The sequence below is a fragment of the Budorcas taxicolor genome, chromosome 14, assembly GCF_023091745.1.
Source record: "Budorcas taxicolor isolate Tak-1 chromosome 14, Takin1.1, whole genome shotgun sequence".
In the NCBI taxonomy this organism is placed as follows: Eukaryota; Metazoa; Chordata; class Mammalia; order Artiodactyla; family Bovidae; genus Budorcas; species Budorcas taxicolor.
In genome coordinates, this window is record NC_068923.1 from 83,241,434 (window position 1) to 83,254,479 (window position 13,046).

General features: G+C 41.9%; 1 pseudogene; it reads right to left on the reverse strand.

Moving 5' to 3' along the window:
- Positions 1–378: 378 nt before the first annotated feature.
- On the reverse strand, positions 379–2,859 carry LOC128059209 (peptidyl-prolyl cis-trans isomerase FKBP1A-like; annotated as a pseudogene).
- Positions 2,860–13,046: the final 10,187 nt, after the last annotated feature.

The window sequence follows — 13,046 nt, forward strand, 5'->3', positions numbered from 1 at the left end:
TAATATATAATAGATAAAACTTTTATCCAAAAAATAAAAATAAAATAAAGATTCTTGCACCCTCCCCAACACCAATTCCTAGTCTAAAGTTAACCCATTACTTGTGCTGTTAATACTTGACTAATACTTAATTGGAAACCTAGATCCAAAGGACTGAAACTCAGTCTTCACTCCAAAACAAAAACAAACTGAGTAATTTGAGGTTTATGGCATATAGTTCAGGTCAACACACATACGAGGAGAAAGGGGAAGAGCAAAGCCGGTGACAGAACACATTCAGTCTGGGAAGATGTTTATACAAAGAGTGTAGTGGAATGGCAGGAAGAGCTCCATGCAGACTCGCTGTGTGCGTCTGGAGGCGCCAGATCCTTCTGCGGCACATCCAAGAATGGGGAGCTCAGGGAGGAGGCCACTCCTGCCATTCCAGTTTTAGAAGTTCCACGTCAAAGATGAGAGTGGCATTTGGTGGGATGACGCCTGGGTGCCCAGTGGCACCATAGGCATAGTCTGGGGAGATAGTCAGCTTGGTGCTCTGACCCACGCTCATCTGGGCAACCCCTTCTTCCCAGCCTCGGATCACCTCCTGCTTGCCCCGCACAAACTTAAAGGGCTTGTTTCTGTTCCGGGAGGAATCGAATTTCTTTCCATCTTCAAGCATCCCCGTGTAGTGCCCCACGCAGGTCTGGCCACGCTTCGGGAAGGTGCGCCCGTCTCCGGGAGAGAGGGTCTCCACCTGCGCTCCCACGGCTGCGGTAGCGGCGGACGCTGGGGCTGCGCGATGGGCAGCGTGGTCCGAGACCGGATCTCGCGGCGATTCCACGGCTCTGCCTCGACCCTCCGCGCTACGGCCGCGCACCCAGAAATCTCATTTTAGCTTTAACTGCTCTGCGACTTAATTTGGGAAGCCTCGCCTTACCCACGATTAGACATTATTGAACAAGAATACAGGAAAATGAAATGAAAGTTAAAAATAACTTTCTGCTATAGTGAAACAATTTAAAACTCTAAGCAAAACTCTTTGCCACAAACCTCAACCCAAGAATCCAGCTATTTCAGAATTTGTAGGGATTTAATTGCCACATTTCTGCCAAGGACAATACCATGCAGTGGAGCTAGGGATGAAGTCATTTGGGCACGTGTTTTCTGGAACTGTGCCCGAAATAGTTTTCTTCTTGACATATGCCCAGCTCTTTAATACAGCTTAGCATTAGTAATGCTCATAGTTTCTTTATAAAATCATGTTTAAAATATAAAGGAAGCATGGAAAGATGCTCAGAGTAAGGGAAAGGAAAGAAAAATAAGGAGGAAAGCATTTGTTGAGGATCAGTGAATACTCAACAAGAGTGCATCTTGAAAACTGCTCTGTCACTGAGAACCTTATCCAAAGAGTCAGCCCAATGATTGACATGACATTTGCCCCCTGAATTAGGACACTAAGGATTATTTTCTTTAGATTCATGCATTATTAATCCACACTTACAAAGGACTATTACTCTTTTTTTTTCATTCCTAAGAAGCAGGCAGGAGCAGTGATGACCACCCTACACCTTTGCCCATGCAGTTTCCTTTCTGTCAATTGTTTCCCTCCACTCATGTCAAGTCTTCAGAAGGAATTTTGGATGTTCCCTGATTGCAGGTTCAAGGACTCTTCCACCAAAAGGTTATTAAGTAAATGTTTACAGTCATCTTTACCCACCTTGGACTGTTCCTATCTCTGATATTTCACCACGATCAGAGCCTGAGATCATTTGGCAAATATTTTAAGGAAATAAAAGGTATGAAAATCCCTATTGAGGTCAGAACTATGGAATTACAGAGAGACTTGGTAGACTCCCCAGCAGCTGAGAACAGTCAGCTAGAGAGTGATGCAGAAATTCATAAACCACATTAAAAGTTTTGGTGCCCTGGATAAAGCTATGAAATGTTCCAATCATTAAATTACTCAACTGAAATCACTTTCAGATGAGCAAATGCAGAACAAACCCAAGCTTTTAAACTACATCATATGTTCCGAAAGTAAAATGGAAAGCAGTAAAGCAGAGTGGTCAGTTCTTACTCCCACCTGCTTATGCAGGTGATTTCAGATTTAATACAAAGACATCTCCAATATGTCTGCCCTCAGAGCTGAATATGTGAAAATAATAAGCTTGGACCACTGACTCAAAGGAACTTAATTTTTAAATGGTTCTGCCAATTAGAGTGGTTGATGTCAGGACATTTAATACATAGTAGATAGTAATGTTCATAGTAATGTTCATTTCAGTGATACACAAACACACAGATAAATAATATCTGTGGTGAGAATAAGGTGAAAACTCTTGGCAGAGTAAGTAGCCCTATGAAAGAATAAAAACAGAGGCCAAAAAATAAGACAAAAACTTGCAGACTAAAGTGCTGAAAAAAGTCAGAGAAGAAAATCATAAAAAGGAGTAAGTGATTGACAAGCTCAGCTGTAGCGAGGGGCCTTGGACTGATCAGTGTCAAGCAAATTTAATAACAACCTGGTGATCTGGAAGATGATAGTTGCAATTTGCATGCAAGATCAATGAAGTAGACGTTGCCTCCAACTCCCTGTGCATTCCCTTGTATCATCCCCTTACCAAGAGTGTGGGTGGGATTTAGTTACACAATACTAGAGAATAGAATCTGGAAGAAGTGATGGGTGTCGCTTCTGATATTAGGTAAGAGAAAGACTGTAGTTTCTCTCTTGGGCTGCCCTCTCATTCTCACTCTCTGATTTGCTTGCTTTGGGGAAGCCAGCTGCCACCCTGGAGCTGTCCTAAGGATACAGTCACGTGACAAAAACCCTCCTGTTTCTGGGCAATAGCCAGGGTGAACCCGAGGCCTGCCAGCAGCCATGGGCATCCAAGCACATTCCTGCAGTCATTTACTGTGTTAGGAATATGTATTAATAGACATGGATTGCTTTCATTTATCTCAAGAAGTACGACTGTGCTATTAATATTACTGAAAATCACATTGTAGCCATTCCCTAATCTAACAGCAAAGAGTGATGGCCCTGTGGGCTTAAGGATAAAGGTGGAAGATATCCTTCCTCAATGAATGAGCAAAGAAGATAGATGTCCCCTCACATTCAATTTACTCTTTAGTCTCCTAATTCATGGTTTCACTTATCATTTCAAGGTCTGTTTAGAAAATTCCAATCTGTTTTGGCTAGACAGACAAAAATAGATGACTAAGAGCCAAAACAAAATATTTAAGAAACTGTGATCTTTTTAAATGGGATTTGTTTTTAAGTCACTTTCTCTTTTGAAAAAAGATAACAGGAAGAAAAACAGTTTAACAGGACTGCTTGACACAGACATTTGGATGTGGTTATTTTGATTTAGGAAGTGTTTTAGTGTAACTGTTTTGATCCCAGTATTCCGATGAAAAGGAAAAATGCTGTTTATTTTTAAAATTTTCCGAGTGATATGCCCAGTAAATTAGTGGATCTTTCTGTCCTGACCCTCCCTCACCCTGGATCACTCTGATCTTAATTTCCAGGTAGTAGTTGACGATGAGATGAAACTTAGGGGTTGGGTAAGGATGACAATTTCAGAGTACTGCAGAATGATATTTAAAATGTAAAATTTTAGTGGCACAATTTTGGGGGGATATTCAAATAATCTGATTATCAATATGGCCATTTCAAATTGTCAGGTACTCGGAGGTATATTATTTTTGCTAATATCTCTTTGCTTATGTGACCTTACTCAAAATGTGTAATATCCACTAATATAACTTATGTAAGTGTTTTCCAGAAGGCAATGGCAACCAACTCCAGTACTCTTGCCTGGAAAATCCCATGGACAGAGGAGCCTGGTGGGCTGCAGTCCATGGGGTCGCTAAGAGTTGGACACGACTGAGCGACTTCACTTTCACTTTTCACCTTCATGCACTGGAGAAGGAAATGGCAACCCGCTCCAGTGTTTTTGCCTGGAGAATCCCGGGGACGAGGGAGCCTGGTGGGCTGCCGTCCATGGGGTCGCACAGAGTCGGACACGACTGAAGCGACTTAGCAGCAGCAGTAGCAGCAAGTGTTTTCCAGATTTAAATGTAGATGGGTATCAGTTACATGAAATGCTCTCTGGAATGCACTGTAATGTAATGATTAAGAATACAAGATAATATACTCTATAATGAAGTATGTAATACTATACACTATATTAATACTCTATAATAAATAGGAAAAGGAATATGTCGAGGCTGTATATTGTCACCCTGCTTATTTAACTTCTATGCAGAGTACACCATGAGAAACGCTGGGCTGGAAGAAGCACAAGCTGGAATCAAGATTGCCGGGAGAAATATCAATAACCTCAGATATGCAGATGACACCACCCTTATGACAGAAAGTGAAGAGGAACTAAAAAGCCTCTTGATGAAAATGAAAGAGGAGAGTGAAAAAGTTGGCTTAAAGCTCAACATTCAGAAAACGAAGATCATGGCATCTGGTCCCATCACTTCATGGGAAATAGATGGGGAAAAAATGGAAACAGTGTCAGACTTTATTTTGGGGGGCTCCAAAATCACTGCAGATGGTGACTGCAGCCATAAAATTAAAAGACACTTACTCCTTGGAAGAAAAGTTATGACCAACCTAGATAGCATATTCAAAAGCAGAGACATTACTTTGCCAACAAAGGTCCATCTAGTCAAGGCTATGGTTTTTCCAGTGGTCACATATGGTTGTGAGAGTTGGACTGTGAAGAAAGCTGAGCACCGAAGAATTGGTGCTTTTGAACTGTGGTGTTGGAGAAGACTCTTGAGAGTCCCTTGGACTGCAAGGAGATCCAACCAGTCAATCCTGAAGGAAATCAACCCTGAATATTCATTGGAAGGACTAATGCTGAAGCTGAAACTCCAATACTTTGGCCACCTCATGTGAAGAGTTGACTCATTGGGAAAAACCCTGATGCTGGGAGGGATTGGGGGCAGGAGGAGAAGGGAACAACAGAGGATGAGATGGCTGGATGGCATCACCAACTCGATGGACATGAGTTTGAGTGAACTCTGGGAGTTGGTGATGGACAGGGAGGCCTGGCATGCTGTGATTCATGGGGTCGCAAAGAGTCAGACACAACTTAGCGACTGAACTGAACTGAACTGAATATGATATATAATATTAGTGTAAGCCACTCAATATAGTGGTTAAGAATACAAGATAATATAATCCTATGTATTGTTATCAGAAATGCATATGTTTAAGTTGAATCTGGGAAGGCAATTCCATTGATAATATCATACGCTGATAAAATATAGATGAGAATTATTAAGATGTCCCTGGTGGTCCAGTGGTTAAGACTCCATGCTTCCACCGTGGGCAGCATGGTTTTGTTCCCTGGTTGCGGAGCCAAGATCCTACAGGCTCACATGCCATGTGATGTGGCCAACAAAAAAAAAAAAAAAAAAAAAGGAGAGAATTATGTAAAGTTGTTAATATTAGGAATTCCCAAACATGGGTGCATATCAAGAACCATCTAGAAAGATTTCACCTTCCTGTGAAGATTAAGGAGAAAAAGTTCACTCTTTCTGTAAAGAGTAAGGAGGTTTGGATTTAATTTCAGACCATAAACAACTAGAAAATAGGGTAAAATAGATGAAACAGTTGTTTTCATACATTGGACAACAGGCAGCACATTGATTCTTGAGAGAAGGAAAAGAGCTAAGATGAGCCCTGTGAATCCTGTGAATCCCCCAACCTTCTGCCCACAGGCAATTTATGGATCAGTGATATGGCAGGAGGGAATGCAGAGACTTGCTGAGTTGAAGAGATAGAGACAAAGTTTGGGGGAGACTGAGGTGGCTGAACTTGTGGGACAGAGTTCCAGAAAGGACAGAGTAACACAGAAAAAAAACTCACTTGTGTAGGGATTCCTTTGCATCTTTGCTGAGTACTATGCTGTATAAAGTGTGAAATTCCACAAGCCTGGGTACAGAATGACCAGAGTTATAAACTGAATAATTCCCAAAGCTCACACAGGGAGGGAAAAATTTGAAATCTGGTTATTATGTTCAGTAGAGGGCCCAGAAGAATCACATCATAGTAATAATACTCTAGACTACCCTAGCTTCCCTGGTGGCTCAGCAGTAAAGAATCTGCCTGCAATGCAGAAGATGCGATAGACATGGGTTTGATCCATGGGTCAGCAAGATCCTCTGGAGAAGGAAATGGCAACCCACTCCAGTATTCTTGCCTGGAAAATCCCACAGGCAGAGGAGCCTGGAGGGCTACAGTCCATCTAAGGGGTTGCAACGAGTTGGACACAGCAGAGTACACACACACACACACACACACACACACACACACACACACACAGAGTTATATTAGAAAAGATGGCCAAAATTAATGATCTAAAATCTCACCTTAAAACACAAGATGAAGAAGAGTAAGTTAAACCTAAAGTAAACAGAAAAAAGAAATAATAAAAAGCCCAAAACAATAAATTTAAAAATGGGGGGGGGGGAAGTAGCTAAAATCAGTTCATGTAAAGGCTGATTCTTTGAAAAGATCATTGAAACTGATGAACATTTAGCTAGACTGTTCAAAAAGAGAGAGAGAGACACACACACACCCAGAGACACAGAGAGAAGACACACATTACCAATACCAGAAATGAAAGAAGGAATATCACCACAGATCTTATAGATGTTAAAATGCGGTTATGGACAACTGTATACCAACAAATTAAAAAATTTAAACAAAATGGACTAATTCTTGAAAGACTCAAATGATCAAAACTGACTCAGGAATGAATATCTGATTCTTACGGAGTCAACCTAGCACTGATTCACTGAATATTATTGAAAATCATTGATTTTGATCAAATTTTATCCAAATATATCAGTGGACCAAAATGATAGAAGATTTGAGCATGATTGTTTTTGTTTTTGTTGTTTAAGTCACTAGGTCGTGTCCTACTTTTTGCGAGTAGGCGGTAGCTTACCAGGTTCCTCTGTCCATGGGATTTTCCAGGCTGGATGGCATCACTGACTCGATGCACATGAGTCTGAGTGAACTCTGGGAGTTGGTGATGGACAGGGAGGCCTGGCATGCTGCGATTCCTGGGGTTGCAAAGAGTTGGACACGACTGAGCGACTGAACTGAACTGAACTGAACTGAGCGACTGAACTGAACTGAACTGAATACTGAAGTGAGTTGCCATTTCCTTCTCCAGAGGATCTTCCTGACCCAGGGATTGAACCCATGTTTCCTGAGTCTCCTGCACAGGCAGACAGATTCTTTACCTCTGAGCCAACAGGGAAAGCCAGGATTAGGGTGTCCAAATAAAGCCAAAACCATTAAACAATAAAATATGCAACTGCAATTGAAGTCTGCACCACCAAACACATCTCCAAATAGTTTTCATGGAATTGCTGAGTGATTTGAGTCAATTGTCTAGGAGTTTTACAAACTTAGCTTTCAAGATTTAGATGTGAAGACACTGTGGGTTGTCTTGTCAGCCATTCCCAATCCCCTTCTCTCTTGCTTATTTTCCAAGCCTTCTTTGGAGATAGATGAAGGTGGCCAAATGCACCAACCTGGCAAGAATATAAGCAGATATCTGCTAAAGAGTGGGGGAGCACCTTGATAAAAGGTGAAAAAGTTCAGCAGCTCTCTTGCAAATAAGAAAATGGCAGGGAAGGTAGTCCTAACATCTTTTAGCTGTTGAATTGGTAATGGAAATAATGGGCTTCTTACAAATTTTTTATTATTGGTATGTAAGGAAAAAATCCCTATTTATTTGAACAGTTGATATTGAGCTTTAATTTACTTGCAACTGAGCAGTCTTAACAGAAGACTTGCTGTTACTATTTAGTTGCTAAGTTGTGTCCGACTCTTTCGCCACCTGATAGACTGTAGCCCTCCAGGCTTCTCTGACCACGGAATTCCCCAGGCAAGACTACTGGAGTAGATTACCATTTCCTTCTCCAGGGGATCTTGGTGACCCATGGATCAAACCCATGTCTATCGCATCTCCTGCATTGGCAGGCGGATTCTTTACTGCTGAGCCACCAGGGAAGCCCAAGAGAAGACGGGCACATTTATATACCCCCATAACCGAGGATTCCTGCCCGCAGTAGTAGATACAATGGTCATCTGAGTTAAATTCACCCATTCCAGTCCATTTTAGTTTGCTGATTCCCAGAATGTTGACGTTCACTCTTGCCATCTCTTGTTTGACCACTTCCAATTTGCCTTGATTCATGGACCTGACATTCCAGGTTCCTATGCAATATTGCTCTTTACAGCATTGGACCTTGCTTCTATCACCAGTCACATCCACAACTGGGTATTGTTTTTGCTTTGGCTCCATCCCTTAGAAGAAATGGAGTAGCCATCATGGTCAACAGAAGAGTCCAATATGCAGTACTTGGATGCAATCTCAAAAATGACAGAATGATCTCTGTTCGTCTCCAAGGCAAACCATTCAGTATCACAGTAATCCAAGTCTATGCCCCAACCAGTAATGCTGCAGAAGCTGAAGTTGAATGGTTCTATGAAGACCTACAAGACCTTTTAGAACTAACACCCAAAAAAGATGTCCTTTTCATTATAGAGGACTGAAATGCAAAAGTAGGAAGTCAAGAAACACCTGGAGTAACAGGCAAATTTGGCTTTGGAATGAGGAATGAAGCAGGGCAAAGACTAATAGAGTTTTGCCAAGAAAATGCACTGGTCATAGCAAACACCTTCTTCCAAAAACACAAGAGAAGACTCTACACATGGACATCACCACATGGTCAACACTGAAATCAGACTGATTATATTCTTTGTAGCCAAAGATGGAGAAGCTCTATACAGTCAACAAAAACAAGACCAGGAGCTGACTGTGGCTCAGATCATGAACTCCTTATTACCAAATTTAGACTCAAATTGAAGAAAGGAGGGAAAACCGCTAGACCATTCAGGTATGATCTAAATCAAATCCCTTATGATTATACAGTGGAAGTGAGATATAGATTCAAGGGACTAGATCTGATAGATAGAGCGCTTGATGAACTACAAACTGAGGTTCATGACATTGTACAGGAGACAGGGATCAAGACCATCCCCATGGAAAAGAAATGCAAAAAAGCAAAATGGCTGTCTGGGGAGGCCTTACAAATAGCTGTGAAAAGAAGAGAAGCGAAAAGCAAAGGAGAAAAGGAATGATATAAGCATCTGAATGCAGAGTTCCAAAGAATAGCAAGAAGAGATAAGAAAGCCTTCTTCAGTGATCAATGCAAAGAAATAGAGGAAAAGAACAGAATGGGAAAGACTAGAGATCTCTTCAAGAAAATTAGAGATACCAAGGGAACATTTCATGAAAAGATGGGCTCGATAAAGGACAGAAGTGGTATGGACCTAACAGAAGCAGAAGATATTAAGAAGAGGTGGCAAGAATACACAGAAGAACTGTATAAAAAAGATCTTCATGACCCAGATAATCACAATGGTGTGATCACTCACCTAGAGCCAGACATCCTGGAATGTGAAGTCAAGTGGGCCTTAGAAAGCATCACTACGAACAAAGCTAGTGGAAGTGATGGAATTCCAGTTGAGCTCTTTCAAATCCTGAAAGATGATGCTGTGAAAGTGCTGCACTCAATATGCCAGCATATTTGGAAACCTCAGCAGTGGCCACAGGACTGGAAAAGGTCAGTTTTCATTCCAATCCCAAAGAAAGGCAATGCCAAAGAATGCTCAAACTACTGCACAATTGCACTCATCTCACATGCTAGTAAAGTAATGCTCAAAATTCTCCAAGCCAGGCTTCAGCAATACATGAACTGTGAACTCCCTGGTGTTCAAGCTGGTTTTAGAAAAGGCAGAGGAACCAGAGATCAAATTGCCAACATCTGCTGGATCACTGAAAAAGCAAGAGAGTTCCAGAAAAACATCTATTTCTGCTTTATTGACTATGCCAAAGCCTTTGACTGTGTGGATGACAATAAACTGTGGAAAATTCTGAAAGAGATGGGAATACCAGACCACCTGACCTGCCTCTTGAGAAACCTGTATGCAGGTTGGGAAGCAACAGTTAGAACTGGACATGGAACAACAGAATGGTTCCAAATAGGAAAAGGAGTACGTCAAGGCTGTATATTGTCACCTTGCTTATTTAACTTCTATGCAGAGTACATCATGAGAAACGCTGGACTGGAAGAAGCACAAGCTGGAATCAAGATTGCCGGGAGAAATATCAATAACCTCAGATATGCAGATGACACGACCCTTATGACAGAAAGTGAAGAGGAACAAAGCCTCTTGATGAAAGTGAAAGAGGAGAGCGACAAAGTTGGCTTAAAGCTCAACATTCAGAAAACGAAGATCATGGCATCTGGTCCCATCCCTTCATGGGAAATAGATGGGGAAACAGTGGAAACAGTGTCAGACTTTATTTTGGGGGGCTCCAAAATCACTGCAGATGGTGATTGCAGCCATGAAATTAAAAGATGCTTACTCCTTGGAAGAAAAGTTATGACCAACCTAGACAGTATATTCAAAAGCAGAGACATTACTTTGCCAACAAAGGTCTGTCTAATCAAGGCTATGGTTTTTCCAGTGGTCATGTGTGGATGTGAGAGTTGGACTGTGAAGAAAGCTGAGCACTGAAGAATTGATGCTTTTGAACTGTGGTGTTGGAGAAGAATCTTGAGAGTCCCTTTGACTGCAAGGAGATCCAACCAGTCCATTCTGAAGGAGATGAGCCCTGGGATTTCTTTGGAAGGAATGATGCTAAAGCTGAAACTCCAGTACTTTGGTCACCTCATGTGAAGAGTTGACTCATTGGAAAAGACACTGATGGTGGGAGGGATTGGGGGCAGGAGGAGAAGGGGACGACAGAGGATGAGATGGCTGGATGGCATCACTGACTCGATGGACATGAGTCTGAGTGAACTCTGGGAGTTGGTGATGGACAGGGAGGCCTAGCATGCTGCGATTCATGGGGTTGCAAAGAGTCGGACACGACTGAGCGACTGGACTGAACTGAACTGATAACCAAGGAAAGAACAAAGACGAAAAGGGAGCTGTCATTCAACTCTTCCCTTGATTGGCTGTAAAATCTTAGAACCATTCCTTAGCATCAGGGAGCCTGAGTTTTGACACCAGTAGATTAACAGCAACAATAATAGCTATGTAGTAAAAACAGTGCTGAAAGAAGGAATAAACAAGAGGCTTCAGAATCCCTTTTGGCCACTGGAAACACACTATGCCAGTACAGGAATTTTCTACACATCAGAATGGCTAAATCAAGACTTAGATTCTCCATGTGGCATAATGAAACTTCATTAAGCATCAGTTTTAGCACAAATATGAAGAGTCCTGAGGTTTTTTTAGAGGTACATATGCTAAGAAGGCATCAGCTCCTAAGAGGATTGGGAAAAGTAAATGAAGTGCATTCAGTGTTTCCCCAACAGAAGCCTGTGACAATATTTCATATGAAGGAATCTTTGCCTCTATGATTCACTGCAAATCCCATGACCCATGTTTCTTTTTACATGAAAAACCACCAAGGTTCCCCCCAGAACAACTCCCTGTTTAACAGATATTTGTGGTCAAGTTTCTTTTCCCCATAAATGGCTTGTGCTCTATCCACTTAGAGGAAACTAGAGCTCACAGAATTTCAAAAGGCTGCTAGTGCCCAAGGAAATCCGTGCAAACTACCTGGGCATGTAAGCAAATGGAGCAAGATAGTCATGCGCCACTTCCGGGTGACTGGGAAGGGCAGTGAGATTGGAATCCACACAACCGCAGTGCCTTACCTTTCTTTCTTATACATAAAGCATGGAGCTTTATTTGCTCACTAGTCTAATTGCTTTTTGGCTTCCCATGTGGCACAGTGGTAAAGAATCCACCTGCTGACACAAGAGACATGGGTTCAATCCCTGGGTCTGGAAGACCCCCCGGAGGAGGAAATGGCAACCCACTCCAGTACTCTTGCCTGGGAAATCCCACAGACAGAGGAGCCCGGTGGGCTGCAGTCTCCACGGGGTTGCAAAGAGTCTAACACAATGGAGCATGCACTAACTGGTTTCTTATATGAAAAAGGGCTCTGGTACCATCCAACTCCACCACTTACCACCTGGCTGTGTTGACACTGGGGGGAAAAAAAAGTTGTGTCTCAGTTTTGTCATATGTAAAATAAGGATGGTAATAGCTCCTCCATAATAATAATGGGCTTTCCTGGTGGCTCGGTGGTAAAGAATCTGCCTGACAATACACGAGACACAGGTTCAATCCCTACGTCTGGAAAATACCCCAGAGAAGGAAATGACAACCTGCTCCATTATTCTTGCCTGGGAAATCCCATAGACAGAGAAGCCTGGCTGACTACTGTCCATGGGGTTGCAAAAGAGTCGGACACTACTTAGCAACTAAAAAACAGTTAGCAACTTTAATAATAATAAGTTTATTGAGATTTACTTCATACGGAACACTACTGTAAGCACATTAAGTATGTTAAACTCCTGCAACTCCATGGTGGGGACTCTATTATCATTATTGGATTTTAAGTTGAAAAAAGCTGAAGAAAGGGTAAGAGCCTTCCTGAGGTCACATAGCTAGTAAGAGACAGAGATTACCTAGAGGGTGACTATCAGGATTGAATGCGATAAAGTATGCATGTAAAGTCCTGCCTGGCATATGGTACATATGTGCTACTATAAATACTAGTTGTTATTTCTAGGTCATGTTTTGCCCATGATGTCACCTTAGAAACAAGTATAGGAGTCTGTTGCAAGTTATGAGTAGGGAATGTAACATAAATAAAAGCACTGAACCTTTTTTCTGAAATCCAATTTTGTAGGATAGGAACATACTGGGTAAGGCAGTTCTAATTGTTTTCTAGGGAGTCCTTCCGGAGAAGCAGCCAGCACAAACCAGTCACAGAGACATTGTCAGTGGTGAACTAAAGTCAAGCTTAGGAGAGAAACAAATGCTAAGTTCTCACAATGGCAGGGGAGTTAAAAGAGAATATAAAGGGATAAACCTATAACAGACACAGTCCCACTCCTTTCTAAAATAATCTAGAGTCACCTAATCCTTCTGTTTTTCT